The 21,482-nt window shown below is 45.2% G+C and overlaps 1 long non-coding RNA gene and 1 other non-coding gene across 2 annotated transcripts; both read right to left on the bottom strand.

The window, feature by feature from the left end:
- Window positions 1-5,596: 5,596 nt before the first annotated feature.
- On the bottom strand, window positions 5,597-21,330 carry LOC136326583 (uncharacterized). The gene is made up of 3 exons (XR_010729477.1): window positions 21,113-21,330; window positions 16,403-16,522; window positions 5,597-5,780 (listed from the first exon to the last, which is right to left on the bottom strand). It is a non-coding gene; the product is annotated as an uncharacterized lncRNA (long non-coding RNA).
- LOC136327667 (U1 spliceosomal RNA) lies at window positions 10,140-10,306 on the bottom strand. The gene has a single exon (XR_010729841.1). It is a non-coding gene; the product is annotated as a U1 spliceosomal RNA (small nuclear RNA).
- Window positions 21,331-21,482: the final 152 nt, after the last annotated feature.

Genomic DNA, 21,482 nt, shown 5'->3' with positions numbered 1-21,482 from the left:
CGGAAAACCCAGGTTCGAGACCCCGAGGTCTCCAGCTTGAGCGCGGGCTCATCTGGTTTGAGCAAAAAGCTCACCAGCTTGAGCCCAAGCTCGCTGGCTCGAGCAAGGGGTTACTCTGTCTGCTGAAGGCCCGCGGTCAAGGCACGTATGAGAAAGCAATCAATGAACAATTAAGATGTTGCAACGTGCAACGAAAAACTAATGATTGATGCTTCTCATCTCTCCGTTCCTGTCTGTCTGTCCCTGTCTATCCCTCTCTCTGACTCTCTCTCTGTTAAAAAAAAAAAAAAAAAAAAAAAAGCAAGCCTAACCAGGCTTTGGCTCAGTGGATAGAGCGTCAGACTGGGATGTGGTGGATTCAGGTTCGAGACCCCGAGGTCACCAGCTTGAGTGCGGGCTCATCTGGTTTGACCAAAGCTCACCAGCTTGGACCCAAGGTCGCCGGGTTGAGCAAGGGTTTACTCGGTCTGCTGAAAGCCCACGATCAAGGCACATATGAGAAAGCGATCAATGAACAACTAAGGTGTCACAATAAAAAACTGATTGATGCTTCTCATCTTTCCTTTCCTGTCTGTCCATTTCTCTCTCTGACTCTCTCTCTCTCTGTCTCTTAAAAAAAAAATAGAGGAAAGGAGGGAGAGAGAGACAGGAACATTTGTTCCTGTATATGCCCTGACCAGGGATCTAACCAGCAACCTCTTCTCTTCAGACAATGCCCTAACCAACAGAGCAATCCAGTCAGGGCAGATGTTTCTTCATTGTACCTGGCCCCAAACCTACAAACTTATCTACAACCCTGTCAATCTTTGCCTTTTCCTTATTTTCTCTGTGGTGAAGCTATCTGTCTTCTAAGGTGATTTTCTCTCTTTAAGCTCTAACTCAATGGTTCTCAGAGTGTCATAAGTGGACTAGCACCAGCAGCAGTGCCTGGGAGCCTGTTGGAAGTGCAAATTCTTGTGCACCATCCCAGAATCAGAAACTCTAGGACTGGGGCCCACCAACCTCTGTTTTAATAAGGCCACAGTTGGTTCTGATGCACACTTAAGTTTGAGAACCACTGCTCTAAATTCTGACTATTCGAAGTGGGGCCCCAGCTCTGGCATCACCTGGAAGCTCATTAGAAATGTAATCTAAGGCCCCACCCCAGACTTACTGAATCAGAATATGCATTTTCTAGAATTTCACAGGTGATGTCTACGCGTATTAGAGTTTGAAAAATACTGCTCTACATTGCATTCTCTTCTCAGGGATCATCTCATTTCCCTCTCTCTTTTGGATATTTCCTGTCAGCATTTAAAAAATGATCCAGTCTCTTCATTATTTAAAAACAAATTGCCTCTCCTGTGGTGGTGCAGCAGATAAAGCCTTGACCTGGAACGCAGGGGTCACTAGTTTAAAACCCCATGCTTGCCTAGTCAAGGCACATGCAAGAAACAGCTGCTGCAAGTTGATGCTTCCTGTTCCCCTTCTCTCTCTATTCTCTCAATGAATAAAATCTTAAAAAAAAAAAACTATAAAAACAAATTATTCCGCCCTGGCCGGTTGGCTCAGCGGTAGAGCGTCAGCCTAGCGTGCGGAGGACCCGGGTTCGATTCCCGGCCAGGGCACACAGGAGAAGCACCCATTTGCTTCTCCACCCCTCCGCCACGCTTTCCCTCTCTGTCTCTCTCTTCCCCTCCCGCAGCCAAGGCTCCATTGGAGCAAAGATGGCCCGGGCGCTGGGGATGGCTCTGTGGCCTCTGCCCCAGGCGCTAGAGTGGCTCTGGTCGCAACATGGCGACGCCCAGGATGGGCAGAGCATCGCCCCCTGGTGGGCAGAGCGTCGCCCCTGGTGGGCGTGCCGGGTGGATCCCGGTCGGGCGCATGCGGGAGTCTGTCTGACTGTCTCTCCCTGTCTCCAGCTTCAGGAAAAAAAAAAAAAAAAAAAAAAAAAAAAAAAAAAAAAAAAAACAAACAAAAAAAAAACAAATTATTCCCTTGACTTTTTAGCTTTCTCCTACCATTCTCTCTCCTCCTTTCTCTCCTTCCATTCACAGACAATCCTCTTGAATGACTTGCCTGTAGTATAATCAGGGTCTCATGTGGCCTATCCCACGCTACTGGAACTTCCTGGATAAAGGTAACAAGTAACCCCTTTATGAATAAATCCAGTGGTTGATTTTCAGTCATAAAATCATATGACCTCTCTACAGCATTTGACACTACTGACCATGTTTAGTTTCTTAAAATTTCCCTCCTTTGGCTTCCCCTCACTTTCTCTGTTTTTTTGTGTGTGTTTTTTTTTGTTTTGTTTTGGTTTTTTTTGTATTTTTCTGAAGCTGGAAACGGGGAGAGACAGTCAGACAGACTCCCGCATGCGCCCGACCGGGATCCACCCGGCACGCCCACCAGGGGCGACGCTCTGCCCACCAGGGGGCGATGCTCTGCCCCTCCAGGGCGTCGCTCTGCTGTGACCAGAGCCACTCTAGCACCTGGGGCAGAGGCCAAGGAGCCATCCCCAGCGCCCGGGCCATCTTTGCTCCAATGGAGCCTTGGCTGCGGGAGGGGAAGAGAGAGACAGAGAGGAAGGAGGAGGGGGAAAGGAGGAGGGAGTGGAGATTCTCCTGTGTGCCCTGGCTGGGAATCGAACCCGGGTCCCCCGCACGCCAGGCCGACGCTCTACTGCTGAGCCAACTGGCCAGGGCCTCCTCTGGTTTTTAAGCAGGACATTTTTTGCATCTTCTCTTACCTCCCTGACCACTCATTATCAGTCTTTCTCTGGTATTTACCCCTCCCATACCAAGCCAGGTGCTTCAGAGGAGTGGGGCTGCTTGTTCTAAAACAGTTTCCCAGTCTCCACACTCTTGACCTTTTAGGCTGGATAAGTCATTGTTGTGGGTGCTGTCTTGTCCATTTTAGAATATTTAGTAGCATCCCTGACCTCTACCTACCAGATGCCAGTAGCAACCCCCTCCCTGCATTGTAACAACCAAAAATGTCTCCAGGTATTGCCAAATGTCTCCTGGTGGTGGGGGTGGCAGGGATTGCCTATGGTTGAGAACCTCTGATCTGAAAGTAGTCCCATGTAACCTAGTTCTGATGAGTACTGAGAGAGATTTGCTAAAGATTTCTAGGAGAGTTCTTCATTTGTGAAAGAGCTATGGAAAGCTGTTCTCCTCCACCCTTACCACCCAGGGGAAATATGCAGTGTTTACTGCTATAGGCAGGAATACCATAACTTTGGATGAAGAAAGACATGGGTCTTAAGACATTACTGAATCGCTGAATCAACCAGTCCTAATGTTTGCCCTTCTTCTGGATCTAATCTTGAATAAATAATATACCTTCCAAACTTGCTTACTCATCTTGTTTCCTCCTGATGCCTCATTTTCTTCTACCTGTTTTTGTCTCTCAGCCTGTTCCCTTCAGATTGATATTTTATTTGCACTGTCTGTTTTGTTTTCTACTATAGTTTCTCAGCAGAAACTTTTACTCTCTTTCTCCATCTGTTGCATGAAGGCTAACATCTCACCACACCCAGTGGGTTGACTCCCAGCTCCCAGACCTCAACCTGAAACCTCAGAAATAATTCTCTCTGCATAGTTGAGGGGTACTGGACACAGACATGAGAAACCAGGTCTGGATGGGCTCCCCAACCCTCTGTCACAGCACCTGAGGCTCAGCAGTGCTCCCTGCTGATACTGGGTCGTGAGGCCGAACAATTCCAACCTGAAACCAATTTTCTTTGGAGTTTTGAGACCTCTATTCGCCCTGGCTAGCTAGCTCAGTGGATAGAGTGTCAGTGGGCATACAGATATTCCAGGTTGGATTCCTGCTCAGGGCACACAAGAGAAGCTAAGCTACCATCTGCTTCTCTTTCTCTCTCTCTCCCCTCTTTTCCTTCTTTTGCTCTCGCAGGCAGTGGCTTGATTGGTTTGAGCATCGGCACTGGGCTCTGAGGATAGCTCTGTTGGTCTGAATGTGTCAGACTCTGGTGCTAAACATAGCTCAGTTGATTGAGCCTCAGCCCCAAATGGGGGTTGCTGGGTAGATCCCAGTTGGAGCGTATGTGGGAGTCTGTCTCACGATCTCCCTCCCCTCACTTAAAAAAAAAAAAAAGACCTTGTACTGATCAGTTGACTAAGCGGTAGAGTGTTAACCCAATGTGTGGAAGTCCCAGGTTTGATTCCAATTAGGGCACACAGGAGAAGTGACCACCTGTTTCTCCACCCCTTCCCCATCTTTCTCTCTCTTTCTCTCTCTCCCTCCTCCTCCCACAGCCACAGCTCGATTCAAGCAAGTTGGCTCCGAGCGCTGAGGATGGCTCCATGGCCTCACATCAGGCGCTGAAATAGCTCAGTTGCTGAGCAATGGAGCAGTTGCTTCAGATGGGCAGAGCATCGCCCTGTAGGGTGCTTGCCAGTGGATCCTGGTTGGGGCGCATGTGGGAGTCAGTCACTCTGCCTCCCCGCCTCTCCCTTAATTAAAACAAACACACACAAAAAAACCCCTCCAATAATCCTGTCGAAAAATGAGAAATAGAAACAGAAGATCTAGAAATTATGGACCTTTGGAATTTAAAGGACATATAGATTTGAGGGGCTCATATAAACATTTTGGGGAATATGTGGTTTTAACTGTTTAATACTCTTCTCTATCTCCAGTGCCTGGAACAGTCCTAGTTTATGGTAAGTGCTCTGTAAATAGTTGCTGAGTGCATGTGTGCTGATGAGTAAGCAAAGGGTTGATCTACTGATAAAGGCATAGTTGAGGCCTTTTCTCACCTAGAAAGAAAAAGAGAGCCTTGGTTCCTGACCAGTCCTGATTTAAGGTCCCTATCAAACTTGCACTCTGGTTCTGTGAGATATCCCTATACAGTATTTGTATAACAAATCCTTTTCTTTTCTTTTTTCTTTTTTTCTATTTTTCTGAAAAAGCAAGTAGGAAGAAAGACAGACTCCCACATGCGCTCGACTGGGATCCACCTGGCAAGCCCACTAGGGAACAATGCTCTGCCTATCTGGGGCATTGCTCCTTTGTGACAGGAGTCATTCTAGTGCCTGAGGTGGAGGGCATGGAGCCATCCTCAGTGCCTGGGCCAACTTTGCTTCAATGGAGCTTTGGCTGAGGGAGGGGAAGAGAGAGATAGAAAGAAGAGGGAAAAGGGTGGAGAAGCAGATGGGTGCTTCTCCTGTGTGCCCTGGCCAGGAATTGAACCCAAGACTTCCACACATCAGGCCAATGCTCTACCGCTGAGCCAACCGGCCAGGGCCAATAAATCCTTTTTTATGCTGTTGGAGGGGTTTGGCATAGATTGTCATAGAATTTTTATTTATGGCTCATTTAGAAAAAGGTGTTTATTTCCCAATCTTCTATAAGTTAGGCATGGCCATGTGAGTAAGATCTGGCCAATAGTATATAAGCAGAACTGTTCTGGGGCAGTTCCACAAGATAGAGATACCTTTGACCATGCTTAGGATATTTTGCCTAGCTCAAGGACTAACATGGGAAGCCCTGGTTCTGGAAAAATGAAGATATCAATAGTGAAACATTTCTAGAACAGCAGAGATATTTTATTTTATTTTTTTATTGTTTTTATTCAGTGAGAGGAGGGGAGAAGAAATACAGACTACTGCATGCACCCTGACCGGTATCTACCCGCCAAGCCCACTAGGGGGCAATGCTCTTCCCATCTGGGGCATTGCTCCATTGCTCAGCAACCAAACTCTTCTTAGTGCCTGGGTGGAGATCATGAAGCCATCCTCAGCGCCCGGGGTCAACTCGCTCCAACTGAGCCATGACTGCAGGAGGTGACAAGGAGACAGAGAGAGAGAGAAGTGAGAGGGGGTGAAGTGGAGAAGCAGATGGGCACTTTTCCTGTGTGCCCTGACCAGGAATTGAACCTGGGACATCCACATGCTGGGCTGGCACTCTACCACTGAGTCAACCAGCCAGGGCCTAGAACACCAAGGATTTCATCACAGAATTTGTATAACAATTCCCTTTTATAGATCTGACATGGTCCTTCCTTGTAGTGGCACCTTTTATTTTTCTGACCCAATCCCCACTACACCAATTACTGCCAATCAATTTTCAATGCTATCTACCTCCATAAGTGGCTCATTCTCTTCTTTAAATATATATTTTAAAAATTTTATAAATGGAGCCTGACCAGACAGTGGCGCAGTGGATAGAGCGTTGGACTGGGATGTGGAAGGACCCAGGTTCGAGACTCCGAGGTTGCCAGTTTGAGCGTGGGCTCATCTGGCTTGAGCAAAAAAAAGCTCACCAGCCCTGGCCGGTTGGCTCAGCGGTAGAGCGTCGGCCTAGCGTGCGGAGGACCCGGGTTCGATTCCCGGCCAGGGCACATAGGAGAGGCGCCCATTTGCTTCTCCACCCCTCCGCCGCGCCTTCCTCTCTGTCTCTCTCTTCCCCTCCCGCAGCCAAGGCTCCATTGGAGCAAAAGATGGCCCGGGCGCTGGGGATGGCTCTGTGGCCTCTGCCCCAGGCGCTAGAGTGGCTCTGGTCGCAATATGGCGACACCCAGGAGGGTCGCAACATGGCGACGCCCAGGATGGGCAGAGCATCGCCCCCTGGTGGGCAGAGCGTCGCCCCCTGGTGGGCGTGCCGGGTGGATCCCGGTCGGGCGCATGCGGGAGTCTGTCTGACTGTCTCTCCCTGTTTCCAGCTTCAGAAAAGATGAAAAAAAAAAAAAAAAAAAAAAAGCTCACCAGCTTTGACCCAAGATCACTGGCTCGAGCAAGGGGTTACTTGGTTTACTGAAGGCTCGCGGTCAAGGCACATATGAGAAAGCAATCAATGAACAACTAAGGTGTCGCAACAAAAAACTGATGATTGATGCTTCTCATCTCTCTCCGTTCCTGTCTGTCTGTCCCTATCTATCCCTCTCTCTGACTCTCTCTCTGTCCCTGTAAAAAAAGAAAAAATTATAGATTGATGTGGAGAGAAAGGAAGGGAGAGAAAGAAACATTCATTTGGGGTCCCACTTATTTATGCATTCGTTGGTTGATTCTTGTATATGCCTTGGACCAGGGATTGAACTCACAACCTCAATATATCAGGTTGATACTTCAGCCAAGTACCCAGCCAGGGCTCATTTCCTATTAGTAATTGTCTTCAATTTAAACCCCAAATTTAGAAATGAGAGCAGGCAAACCCTTCCTTTATCTGTTTCAGTGGTTGGGAACCTTTTTGGCTGAGAGAGCCATGAATGCCACATATTTTAAAATGTAATTCCGTGAGAGCCATACAACAACCCGTGTACGTTAGGCATTATCCAGTAAAAATTTGGTGTTGTCCCAGAGGACAGCTGTGATTGGCTCCAGCTGCCCGCAACCATGAACATGAGCGGTAAGAAATGAATGGATTGTAATACATGAGAATGTTTTATATTTTTAACTTTATTATTGTTTTATTAAAGATTTGTCTGCGAGCCAGATGCAGCCATCAAAAGAGCCACATCTGGCTCGCAAGCCATAGGTTCCCGACCCCTGATCTATTGGATTACTAAAGCAATTCCCTCTACCCTTGAGTAGCCTAGCAAAGACCTGGCTCAGCAGAACTGAGCTGGCTGAGCAGGAAGGGCTACAACGTTTCTAGCAGATACCAGCACTGATGTTTGAACCTCAGACAACTGTCCCACAGAATGTCCCTCTTGTATTCATGGCTGCTCCTCAAACTATAAAACTCTGGTTGATTAGTATACCCCACTCCCTCCCATTTCCCTGTGATACATAGAGCATCTTGGGGGCAGGGGTTTCCCTGGAGCATTATTTGCAGAATGTCCAGATGTGCCTAACCCAAGCTTGCCTCTCCATGGGATAATGAGAGCTTAGGGGACTTTTTCCACAATAGGCTTTGTGTTCTGTCTGCATCCTCCAATGTCTCTTGTGTGTTTCTCACAACCCTATGCCTGGCAGATTCTTAGAGACAGAAAGGATATCTGAGTAGGAGATGGTGCCTACCTTCTCTTTCTCTCTGTATGCATGTGCTATACCCTTAAAGCCAGAAGACCACTGCAGTGGATTTATCACATAGGCAATTTGTTGGCCTTCTGTTTACAGTGATTCCCAAAAGGGGTTTTGAAAATTTCTTTCTAATTGGATCAAAAGAAAGACACCTACCTAATAAAAGATATGCAAAAATGAGAGTAGAGGATGCTTAAGATGGCACCCCTCCACACACACACAAAACAAGGATCTATATAGTACATAATATTCTGCAAAAATATGTCCTGGAGAGAATAAAGACATCCAGATGTTGTGCAAGCAATGTAAATTTATATTTTATAATTAAGTTCGTGTTTAATACCCCACTTCACCAAGTTAATGAAAGATTCATTTTAATAAATTGAATGTTCTTTCAAATAATTCCAATAGGCTGATCCCATTCAGGGTCTCCCATATGAGGAGCTTTACTGGAGTGATGAAAGTGGCAAATGGTCATAAGTCATCACTCATGTGGTCTGGCATGTGCTAAGATTGCCTTTCCTGCTGCTTTTCATGACACCCTGGGTTGTGTGGGAACCGTTAGGTTTTTTGGATGCATCTTCCTAAATCCCCAAAGCAACTAATTCTACTCTCCTGATGCCTCACCTCGCTGGGCAAAGTGGATATAAAACTTAGGTGATGACTATCTTCCCAGGAAAATGAGGCACACCCCTTGTTGTGTCTGATCCTCAACCTATCTGGTGGAATTCAATATACCCCCCCCCCCCCCCCCGCCACAGGCTTTGCTTGCAGAGAGGGTCAGACATACACCAGTATCTAAGCTCTTTAGTTTCTCATTTAGTTCTCATACAGCCTTTGGAATCATTTGCCTTATCTCTTTCTCTCTTTTAAAAAATATTTTATTTATTGATTTGGGAGAAGGGAGGAAAAGAGCATGAAGCATCAACTTGTAGTTTCTTCTCATATGTACCTTGACTGGGCAAGCCCAGGGTTTCGAACCAGCCACCTCAGCATTCCAGGTCAACGCTTTATTCCCTGCACCACCACAGGTTAGGCCATTTGCCTTATCTCTGAGAAATGTTTAAAAAATGTTTATTTATTGATTTTAGTGGGAGAGAAAGGGAGGAAGAGAGACAGACAGAAATATTGAACTACTCCTGTATGTGCACTGACTGGAAATCAAACCAGCAACCTCTATAATATATAATATATATGCTTTAGGATGATGCTCTAATCAACTGAGCTATCCAGCCAGGGCAAGAAAAATTTTTAAACACAAAAATATAGAGAAAAATGAATATCTATGCCCTCACTACCAAGGATTAAAGATTATTAACATTTTTGTCATAATTTAACCTATTTTAAATTAAATAAAATATCACAGATAAATTTGACATCCCATTACCTCTTATTTTAAATTTTTTTTATTTATTATTTTTTTTACAGAGACAGTGAGTCAGAGAGAGGGATAGACAGGGACAGACAGACAGGAACGGAGAGAGATGAGAAGCATCAATCATTAGTTTTTCATTGCGCATTGCAACACCTTAGTTGTTCATCGATTGCTCTCTCATACATGCCTTGACTGTGTAACCCCCTGCTCGAGCGTTGGACTGGGATGTGGAAGGACCCAGGTTCGAGACCCTGAGGTCGCCAGCTTGAGCGTGGGCTCATCTGGCCTGAGCAAAAGCTCACCAGCTTGGACCCAGGGTCGCTGGCTCCAGCAAGGGGTTACTCAGTCTGCTGAAGGCTCGTGGTCAAGGCACATATGAGAAAGCAATCAATGAACATCTAAGAAGTCGCAACGCGCAACGAAAAACTAATGATTGATGCTTCTCACCTGTCTTCATTCCTGTCTGTCTGTCCCTGTCTATCCCTCTGACTCTCTCTCTGTCTCTGTAAACAAACAAACAAACAAACAAAAAACCACACAAGACACAACATAGAGAAAAGATGGGTACAGAACACTCCCAGCCTCATCGTATTTATTGGTCTCTGCTTATCAAGAAGATTAGCAGAACCTGGGTTAAATTAGTCTACAGTGAATTCAGGTGCAGAGAAAGATAATCAATCAATGTCCCCAGGAGTGTAGGAAAATGGCTATAGGGATCAGCTGCTTCCTATAAACAATCATAGTGCTTGCGGAGCAGAGTTCTGCCCCCGCAGGACTTGGCGTTCTGAAGTCCACACCAAAGACTTGTCTCAAGGCAAGTTTTATCTCTCAGCCATTTTTCTACAGTTGAATTTCCCACATTTGGGGAAATCACAGAGGTTAGCACATCTGGAGTTCAATGGATAAACCTTGCCCTGGGAAAACCACCTTTGTGATCGTGGTATCTCCTCTGCCAGGTAAGTGTTGAATATCTGTACATCTCTTGGCATTCCTTCATGGTAGTATACTGGAGAAATTGCAGTGCCAGCTGCATTTATCTCCAGAATCTCCCTACAAACTTCCATTTAAATCTCATTAATCATTGTCCCATGGCCTATCAGTGGTAGTCAACCTGGTCCCTACCGCCCACTAGTGGGCGTTCCAGCTTTCATGATGGGCGGTAGTGGAGCAACCAAAGTATAAATTAAAAAATAGATTTAACTATAGTAAGTTGTCTTATAAAGATTTATTCTGCCAAAGTTAGCAAAAATCCGACATAAAGTACTTGGTAAATAATTATTATTATTATTTTTTATTTATTTATTTATTTATTTATTTATTTTTTGCATTTTTCTGAAGCTGGAAACAGGGAGAGACAGTCAGACAGACTCCCGCATGTGCCCGACCAGGATCCACCCGGCACGCCCACCAGGGGGCGACGCTCTGCCCACCAGGGGGCGATGCTCTGCCCATCCTGGGCGTCGCCATGTTGCGACCAGAGCCACTCTAGCGCCTGGGGCAGAGGCCACAGAGCCATCCCCAGCGCCCGGGCCATCTTTGCTCCAATGGAGCCTTGGCTGCGGGAGGGGAAGAGAGAGACAGAGAGGAAGGTGCGGCGGAGGGGTGGAGAAGCAAATGGGCGCTTCTCCTATGTGCCCTGGCCGGGAATCGAACCCGGGTCCTCCGCGCGCTAGGCCGACGCTCTACCGCTGAGCCAACCGGCCAGGGCATAATAATTATTATTACATGCTTTAACTTGCTGTAACTCTGCTTTATAAATTTTATAAAGTAAAGTTACTTCCCTACTTTATAAATCACCATTAATGTGGAACCAGTGGGTGGTTAGAAGATTTTACTACTAACAGAGATACAAAAGTGGGCGGTAGGTATAAAAAGGTTGACTACCCCTGAGATGGAATGGAATTTAAGAGAGTATTTAGTCTTTTTATTCTTCATCGAGAAGGTAAGAAAATGTAGAAAGAAATTGGAGATGGTTGATGGGTCAGTCAACTAATGTCTGATACACTATCCCTAAAACAACATTCCTTGTAAACACTATCCCAGCCCCATAAATGTACCACATTTTTTTTTATCTATTCCACTATTGGTAGATGTTTTAAATTTTTGCTATTGCAGACGACAATAAAATGAACATCCTTGCATATGTTTTCTTGTAAGTTTGTAAAATCTTTTTTTGTGTGTGTGTGGCAGAGACAGAGTCAGAGAGAGGGACAGATAGGGACAGACAGACAGGAAGGGAGAGAGATGAGAAACATCAATTCTTCATTGCAGCTCCTTAGTTGTTCATTGATTGATTTCTCATATATGCCTTGACGGGGGGGGGGGGGGGCTACAGCAGACCGAGTGACCCCATGCTCAAGCCAGCAACCTTGGGCTCAAGCTGGTGAGTCTTGCTCAAACCAGATGAGCCCGCGCTCAAGCTGGCGACCTCAGGGTCTCGAATATGGGTCTTCCATATCCCATTCCGACGCTCTATCTACTGCGCCACTGCCTGGTCAGGCTGTAAATTTTTTTTTTTTAATTTTTATTAGGTGAGAGGTGGGGAGGCAGGGTGACAGAGAGACTCCCGCATGTGCGCTGACCAGGATCCACCCAGCATGCCCACTAGAGGGCGATGCTCTTCCCATCTGGGACTGCTGCTCTGTTGCTCAACCCTGAGCTATTTCAGCACCTGAGGTCATGTAGCCATTTTCAGCACCCGGGGCCAAATTGCTTGAACCATTCAAGCCTTGGCTGCAGAGCGGAGGGGAGGGAGAGAGAGAGAAAGAGAGAATGGGGAGAGAGAGGGGTGGAGAAATAGATGGTCACTTCTCCTGTGTGCCCTGACTGGAAATCAAACCTGGGACTTCCAATTGTGGGGCTGACACTTTACTGCTGAGCCAAATGGCCAAGGCCAGTTTGTAAAATCTTTATCACATTCATTGCACAAAGAAACTGGTTCTAATGTATGTATGTTTTTGCATACTGAGGTTTTTAAAAACCTAAAAAGTTGAGTATTTACTCTTTTTTTTCCCTCTAATATCACTTTTCTGAGTTAACTCAAAATGAGTTCATGAGTTTTTGAGTGAAAGGTCATGAAGTAATAGGAATTTCTGGGAATGACAAGCCAGTGAACATAAAAATAATTTTCTGCCATAAATAAATCAATAAATAAAGTCTCAGTATATAAAAACTGAGTAAGCAAAACGAGGACATATTAAAGAGGAACACAAAGAAGCAGAAATCTCAGAACAGGCCACCTGGGAGGAAAGCAGCACTGAAACACAGAATAATGCAGAATAGTTCAGTGCCCAAACAAGACCAACATACTGGTTACAGGCCATTCCCAGTTCCCTTTTGATAGGAATAGATTTCTATTTTTGTCAATGATTTTTTTTTTTAAGATTCTTTTTTTTGTTAAGTGAGAGAAGGGAAGATAGTGAGGCAGACTCCTGCATGCACCCTACCAGGCAACCCATCTGCGGCGATGCTTGAATCAACCAAGCTATCCTCAGCACCTGAGGCTGATGCTTGGACCAACTGAGATGCGAGAGGGGAAAAGAGAGAGGAGGGGAGAGGTAGGGGGAGAGAAGCAGATGGTCACTTCTCATATGTGTCCTGGATGGGGATCGAACTTGGGACGTCCACATGCCAGGACAATGCTATATCCACTGAGAAACTCAGCCAGGGTCTTTAGATTCTTTTTTTTTTTTTTAATCATTTTATTTATTGATTTTGCAGAGAGAGAAGAGGGGTGGGGAACGAGAAGTATCAACTCATAGTTGTTTCACTTTAGTTGTTCATTGATTGCTTGTTGTATGTGCCTTGACTAGGCAAGCCCAGGGTTTTGAACCAGTGACAGTGTTCCAGGTTGATGCTTTATCCAATGTGCCACCACAGGCCAAGCTAAGATTCTTTTTTTCCATTAATTAAAAAAAAAATCAATTACAGTTGACATGCAATATTATACTACTTTTAGGTGTACAACGTAGTGATTAGATATTTATATAACTTACAAAGTGATCATCCCAATAAGTCTAGTATCTCCTGGACATCATACATAGTTTATATTCTTTATGTTGTAAGTGAAGAAAAATCCAAGGCAAACTGGTTTTATTAGAAAGGGAAACTTGCCTGACCTGTGGTGGTACAGTGAATAAAGTGTCAACCTGAAATGCTGAGGTTGCCAGTTCTAAACCCCTGGCTTGCCCAGTCAAGGCACATACGAGAAGAGAAGCAACTACTATGAGTTGATGCTTCCTGCTCCTCCCTCTGCCTTTCTCTCTTTATATCCTCTTTACTAAAATCAATAAATAAAATCTTTTAAAAAAGAAAAGGTAACTAAAAAGATTGTTGGTAGTTTCCAGGGATGATTACAACTTTATTCGAAGTTCAAATAATGTCACCTGGACCTTCCGCCCAGATCTTCCTCTTAGCGCTAGCTTCATCTTCAGGATGGTTTCCTTCCTGATAGCAGAATGGCTGCAACAGTCCCAACTTCACATTCATAGTCACCAAGTCCTGAGTTTCAAGTCTCTTCCAATAGATCTATTACTAGAGAGAAGTTTTTCTCTCCCAGAAGCCCCAGCAAATGTCTATTCATATGTCATTGACTTCCCATCAGGTAGTGTGTTCATTAATGAACTCATCACAAGGCCATAGAGATGGAATATGTTGACTGGCCTACCCAATCTGGGCTCTCTCCTAGAGCTGGGTTTGGGATCAATGCTACATAATGACATAGCTAGAGTCTGGGGGAGGGAGTGATTTCCCAGAAGAAAATCATCATATCATTTTACTAAAAGAAGGGTGAATGGATGCTGAACAGGAAAAAACAAACTGTCTACTGTAATATCAGAACACATTTCAGGTAAATTTACTGTATACAAAGTAGGCAGAGTAAGCTATATTGTTCTCATTACAAAGATAGTCATTGCCTGGGGTCAGAGCAAGCCAGAGTGAGCCAGAGCAGGGGGTAAAAGGAAAGGAAGAGCCAGGAAGGCTAATCCACCTTAAAGTCCTAGCTGCAGGAAGGAGAGGAGGGGAGGAATGGGGGTGGGGGTGGGGTGGAGGTGCGAGTGGCCTAAGTGCAGCGCACAGGGTTAAAAAAAAAGATAGTCGCCTGACCTGTGGTGGCGCAGTGGATAAAGCGTCGACCTGGAAATGCTCAGGTCGCCGGTTCAAAACCCTGGGCTTGTCTGGTCAAGGCATATATGGGAGTTGATGCTTCCTGCTCCTCCCCCGTCTCTCTCTTCTCTCTCTCTCTCTGTCTCCCTCTCTCTCTCCTCTCTAAAATGAATAAATAAAATTTAAAAAAAAATAGTCATTTCTTTTAAGTTCTAAGACTAACCTCATTTTTCATCAAAGTATTTCCAAGAATAATTACAGAACAGAAGCTCTTTCTACCAATCACTGCTTAAACGATTTGCCTAATTAGTGCTCTCTCCATTGCCTCTAAAAAAGACAATCTGATACTCAATGCACGCTGAACTTTCGGGGCTAGGCTTCAGTTCTTTGATATGTCCACACACACTACTGCTTTTACATGTTGAGTGAATGCTGATTCGCAAACCTGTTTGTTAAAGTTCTGTTAATGAACATTTAATTAAATGTTGCATAGCATAATAAACTATAAGTGGAGGAAAATAAATTCTCTCTTTGAAAATTGGTGGTGCAGAGGCTATAAAGCATTGACATGGAACGCTGATGACTCAGGAACGCTGATGACTCAGGTCTGAAGCCTGGGCATGCCTGGTCAAGGCACATGTGGGAGTTGATGCTTCCTGCCCCCCCCTGCTTCTTCCTCTCTCTCTTTCTCTCCTCTCTCTCTAAAAATGAATAAATAAATTCTAAAAAAAATTTTTTTTGAATTAAAATGAATACCTTAGACAGATTTAATAAAGACAACACTATGGGAGTTGATGTGTCCTGCTTTTCCCCCCTTCTCTCTCTCTCTCCTTTCTAAAATGAATAAAGTCTTTAAAAAAGTAAAAAATCCAGAAGGATTCTGCACTGAGAGCATTTTGCATATGTTTTTAAGTTCTTGTTCCACTTTATTTATTTTTTAGAGAGAGAGAGAGAGAGAGAGAGGGAGGGAGGGAGGAAGGGAGAGAGATGAGAAGCATCAACTTGTAGTTGCAGCACTTTAATTGTTCACTGATTGCTTTTTCTCTATTTTAAAGATATTTTTATTTATTAACTTTAGGGAGGTAGACAGAGAAAAAAAGGCGTATCCACCTGTTCCTATATGGACCCTGACCGGGAATCGAACTGGCAACCTCTGTGCTTCAGGACAATGCTCTAACCAGAGTTATCTGGCCAGGGCATTGATTGCTTTCTCATTTGTGTCTTGACTGGGAGGTCCCAGTTGAGCCAATGACCACTGGTCATGTCTCTGATTCCATGCTCAAGCCACCAACCCTGTGTTCAAGCTTGCTCAAGCCAGTGACCTTTGGGCTTAAGCCAGCGAGCATAGGGTCATGTCTATGATCCTATGCCCAAGACATTGACCACGCACTCAAGCTGGTTAGCCCACACTCAAGTCTGAGACCTCGGGGTTTCAAACCTGGGTCCTCAGGGTCCCAGGCCAACGCTCTATCTACTGCGCCACCACCTGGTCAGGCTCTTGTTTCACTTTAAAGAATTCAGAACTGAAAATAATAGGTGATGCACTGTTGATGTTGTTTATGGAAAAAGAAGGGATGCTAAACTCCAAACAGTGGACTCATTTTTCAAAGACAAGGTCTTGACCCTACATCAAAAGGTTGGCAAATTAATATGTTAATGTAAGTAAAAAGAAAATGTTTCATGTACAGATGTATATTTGTGGTAAAAAGTTTTAGCTAAGCAGAGAAATCAATGACAAGAGAATTGGGATTAATTTTGGTAATTAGGAAGTAAGTGGATTTTTTGTAAAGTAAAGAGGATGGAGCACAGATTGTAGGAAAGTAAGGTAAAGTATAAAACTGAGAAAATTTAATCAAGTGACAAGAGTGTCAGCCTGTGATGCTGAAGTCCCAGGTTCGAAACCCCTAGGTTGCCAGCTTGAGTGCGGGGTCTTCCAGTTTCAGCACAGGCTCACCAGCTAGAGTATGAGGTCGCCAACTGGAGCATGGGATCATCCCATGGTCACTTGCTTGAAGTCCAAGGTCGCTGATTTGAGCAAGGGGTCACTGGCTCAGCTTGAGGCCCCCTTGTGCCCCTGTCAAGGCATATATGTGAAGCAGTCAATGAACAACTAAAGTGACACAACTACGAGTTGATGCTCCTCATCTCTTGTTCTACCTGTCTCTCCTGCTTAAAATAAATAAATAAATAGCCTGATCAGGCAGTGGCACAGTGGATAGAGTGTTGGACTGGGACACAGAGGATCCAGGTTCAAAACTCTGAGGTCGCCGGCTTGAGCACAGACTCACCAGCTTGAACACAGGGTTGGTGGCTTGAGCGTGGAATCAGAGACATGACCACATGGCCGCTGGCTTGAGCCCAAAGGTTACTGGCTTAAAGCCCAAGGTTGCTGGCTTGAGCCCAAGCTCGCTGGCTTGAGCAAGGGGCCACTTGCTCTGCTGTAGCCCCCTGGTCAAAGCACATATGAGAAAGCAATCAATGAACAACTAAGGTGCCACAATGAAGAATTGATGCTACTCATCTCTCTCCCTTCCTGTCTGTCTGTCCCTATCTGTCCTCTCTCTGTCTCTCTCTGTCACACACACAAAAAAGTTACTCCTGTTAAGGGAAGCAGATAAACAGGATAGTATAAGGATTAAGATAGTTTTGTTGTTGCTGTTATTAAAATAGAAACCAGAATATGTTTGTACATAGATGGAAATGACTTAGTAGAAAAGGAGAAATTGATGAAATAAGAACAAGAAAGGATCTAGAACACAAGTGGAAGGATTGCTTTTAATAGTAAGTGGATGGCCCTTCACCAGGAAGAGAAGGATGAGGAAATGAGAATCCAGGGTGGGTGTTGGATGGAAAATGTGGGTAATATTTTGAAAAATAAAGTGGCTGAGAAGAGACAAGAATAGTGGAAGAGCCTGACCAGGTGGTGGCACAGTGGGTAGAGTGTCAGACTGGGATGCGGAAGGACCCAGGTTCGAGACCTCAAGGTCGCCAGCTTGAGCACGGGCTCATCTGGCTTGAGCAAAAAAAGCTCACCAGCTTCAACCCAAGGTCGCTGGCTCAAGCAAGGGGTTGCTTGGCCTGCTGAAGGCCCACGGTCAAGGCACATATGAGAAAGCAATCAATGAACAACTAAGGTGTCGCAACGAAAAACTGATGATTGATGCTTCTCATCTCTCTCTGTTCCTGTCTGTCTGTCCCTGTCTATCCCTCTTTCTGACTCTCTGTCCCTGTAAAAAAAAATAAAATAAAATAAGGGAAGAATAGTGGAAGAAATGAAGACAGTCATAAACAAATGAAAGGGCATTACCAGAGGTGGATTTAATGGCCAGCATACCAGGTGCGAGCCCTGGGCCCTGACTTCTGAAAGTCCCCACAAAACCCCAACTTTATACTTTTTTCTAATAACACTAAGTTTGGTTTCATATGTGCTATTTTAATATTAATAGTACATACTATTTTTTTTTGTATTTTCCTGAAGTGAGAAGCAGGGAGGCAAGACAGACAGACTTCCACGTGCACCCAACCAGGATCCACCCGGCATGCCCACCAGGGGGCAATGCTCTGTCCATCTGGGGCATTGCTCCATTGCAACCAGAGCCATCCTAGCGCCTGAGGTGGAGGCCATGGAGCCATCCTCAGTGCCCCGGCCAACTTTGCTCCAATGGAGCCTTGACTGCGGGAGGGGAAGAGAGAGATAGAGAGAAAGGAGAGGGGGGAGGGTGGAGAAGCAGATGGGCACTTCTCCTGTGTGCCCTGGCTGGAAATCCACCCCGTGACTTCCACATGCTGGGCTGATGCTACCACTGAGCAAACCAGCCAGGGCTCCTGTCTCTCTTTTTTTAAAGGGCCAAATATTTTCTTCTGCGCCAGGGGCCTCAACTGACCTTCATCTGCCTCAGGGCGTTACCAAGGGTCAGTAGGTGACAGCTTCTTGTTTAATGGCAGTTAACATTAACTTTAAAAGAGCTTGGATTTTTGAAGGAGGAAAAGGAATGATTTAGAGGCAACATGAGGAGCAGTTTAGAAGATAAGAATACCTATGAGAAGAAAAATGATCTCCTTTAACAAGTTACAAGGGAGGTAGTTCTGCTAGGTGATAAACCAGTTTTCAGTTGTAGCAGGAAGTTGATGGGAACATTTAGAGAAGAGGTGAGAATAAAAGGGAAATGGCTAACATGTTGAAATCTAAAGTTCAGAATGAAATCATTAGGATGGTTGGGATAATGAATCAGATTAATAGAAGTAGAGGGTGGCATGGAGATGTTAGTCAGGGTAATGATGGATGACCTGGAGCTACTGGTTGTGATTGAGTAAAAAGGATTATAATGATAAAATTATCTTCCTGTAACCTCTAGAGGGAAGGAAGGGTGGATAAGTTGCTTGAGATGAATAATATAGATCTACATGAACAGTTCTCTCTTGCAGGTCTTGTGGTATGGAGGCTAGTGGATAAAATTGTTAATATTTCATTTAGAATTTTTGCATTTATAGTTATAAAATATGGTCTAAAGATTTTCTTTTAGTGTTACAGTTAGGTTTATTTATTTATTTGTTATTTATTTATTTTTAGGTGAGAGGAGGGGTGATAGTGAGGCAGACTCCCGCATGTGCTGCACTGGGATCCACCTGGCATCCCGGTCTAGGGCAGATGCTGGAATACAGAGCTTGGACCAACCTCGCTACCTACCCTTGGCTCCTGGGACCATGCTGAACTGAGAGGGGAAAAAGAGAGGGGAGAGAAGCAGATGGTGGCTTCTCCTATGTGCACCGACCTGAAATTGAATCTGGGACATTTATATGCTCAGGCCCATGCTCTATCTACTGAGCCACCAGCCAGGGCCAGTTGTTAGGTTTTCATAACAAGATTATGATCACCTTTCAAAACAAGCTGGGACTTTTTCCCCAAATATCTTTACATTCTGGTACCATCTGATCTAGTGCATTTTGGTGTAGGAGATATCTTTGACTACATTTTTTTTTGTATTTTTCTGAATTTGGAAATGGGGAGGCAGTCAGACTCCCACATGCGCCCATCCAGGATCCACCCAGCACACCCACCAGGGGGCGATGCTCTACCCATCTGGGGCATCGCTCTGTTGCAACCAGAGCCATTCTAGCGCCTGATGCAGAGGCCACAGAGCCATCCTCAGTGCCCGGGCCAACATTGCTCCAATGGAGCCCTGGCTGCGGGAGGGGAAGAGAGAGACAGAAAGGAAGGAGAGGGGGAGGAGTAGAGAAGCAGATGGGTGCTTCTCCTGTGTGCCCTGGCTGGGAATCGAACCTGGGACTCTGCACGCCAGGCTGACGCTCTACCACTGAGCCAACTGGCCAGGGCTGACTATATTTTTTAAATTGAGCTATTCATATTTTCTACATTTTGAGCTAGTTTTCCTTATTTATATTTTTATTGACATAAGGATTTTTTGTTTCTTTTTTCTAATATTTTATTTATTGATTTTTTAGAAAGAGAGGAGAGAGAGAGAGAGAGAGAGAAAGAGAGAAGGGGGAGGAGCAGGAAGCATCAACTCCCATATGTGCCTTGACCAGGCAAGCCCAAGGTTTCGAACCGGTAACCTCAGTGTTCCAGGTCGACGCTTTATCCCACTGTGCCACCACAGGTCAGGCTATTGTTTCACTTTTAAAAAAGATTTTAAAATTGATTTCACAGAAAGGGGTGAGGGGGAACAAGAAGTAGTTGCTTCACTCTAGCTGTTCATTGGTTGCTTATCATATATGCCTGGACCTGCAAGTCCAGGGTTTCAACTGTGACCTCATCATTCCAGCTCCCTGCGCTATCCACTCTGCCACCACAAGCCAGGCTCTATTTGTATTTCTTGTGTCAGTTGTTTATACATTTTCCCCCCATTGCCATTTCTTTTGAAAATCTCAAGGCTGAACAGTCAAGGGCACATAGGAGAGTTGATGGTCAAGTGGCCAAAAACTGAGAAAGTGAACTTTTAAACTGATTCACTACAGGAACGCTTGCTGCTCAGAACATACTAGCCTGCCTGAGGTTTATTAAAATAACTCTGAAGTTTATTTTAATTCCGTGGAAATCCATGCAAGGGTTTTAGGGCTTAGATCGTAACCTACTGGGCAAAGAGGTTAGAGCACTGGAGCACCTGGCAGTTTTTAAAGTTATTTTAAAGTGGTAACTTGAAGTGATATTGCCAAAGGAGTAAACTGCTGTAGGCAGGGCTCGTTAGAAAAAGCACTATGTTTAATAAAAGCTGAAAAGATCTGTTAACAGTTAGTTAAAATAAACCCCTTTTAAGGCTCCAAGGTACCTAGCTATGTGAAACGAGAGTGTGCAGCTGATGGTGGAAATACCCCATTTCCTCCACAACACAACTGGATTGCCTCCGTTGCCTCCCAGTCGGATACACCCCCATCCAAATCCAGTTCAAGAGTGGTACATTTTTTTCTTTAAAATATTTTAATTTTTAGAGAGGAAAGAGAGAGATGGGTGAGGGGAAGAGCCTGAAGCATCAACTCTTAGTAGTAGTAGTTGCTTTTCGTGTGTGCCTTGACTGGGTAAACCCTGGGATTTGAACCAGCGATACTTTATCCACTGCGCCACCAAAGGTCAGGCTGGCAGATTGTTTTTCCCCGAGCCTGTTAACAAACGACCTTTCAAAGTGAGATTTCCCGCCATTTCACTTACAGCAATGGAAGGTCTCTTCAGATTGGGGGAGGCCCAAGCCTACATGACTTCCCCATAACGTGGGCAGCAGAATGCCGCAGCCAGCAGAATGCATTCGGACCCCGGACTGCGCACAAAGATGACAAACCAAGTTGTCTGAAAAGTGCTTGGCTTGCGCGGATAACTCAAAGGACGAAAACACCCAGCAAGGACAGAAGAAACCGGCTTGTGGGACATCAGCGCTGGAGCTGGGAGTGGGCAGAGCAGCGGTTGAAGGGAGGAGCAAAGGCTGGGGGCGGAGGGCGGGTTCGCTCCAACTGGGGTGCGGATTAGTCCGGCCCAGAGAGCCGAGTGACGACAGCCTGGGAGAACGTCTGATTTGTGTGATGGG

Source organism: Saccopteryx bilineata, chromosome 2 (assembly GCF_036850765.1).
Source record: "Saccopteryx bilineata isolate mSacBil1 chromosome 2, mSacBil1_pri_phased_curated, whole genome shotgun sequence".
Lineage (NCBI taxonomy): Eukaryota > Metazoa > Chordata > Mammalia > Chiroptera > Emballonuridae > Saccopteryx > Saccopteryx bilineata.
The sequence above is the reverse complement of the archived record's forward strand: the minus strand, read 5'-3'. Positions and strand labels throughout refer to the sequence as shown.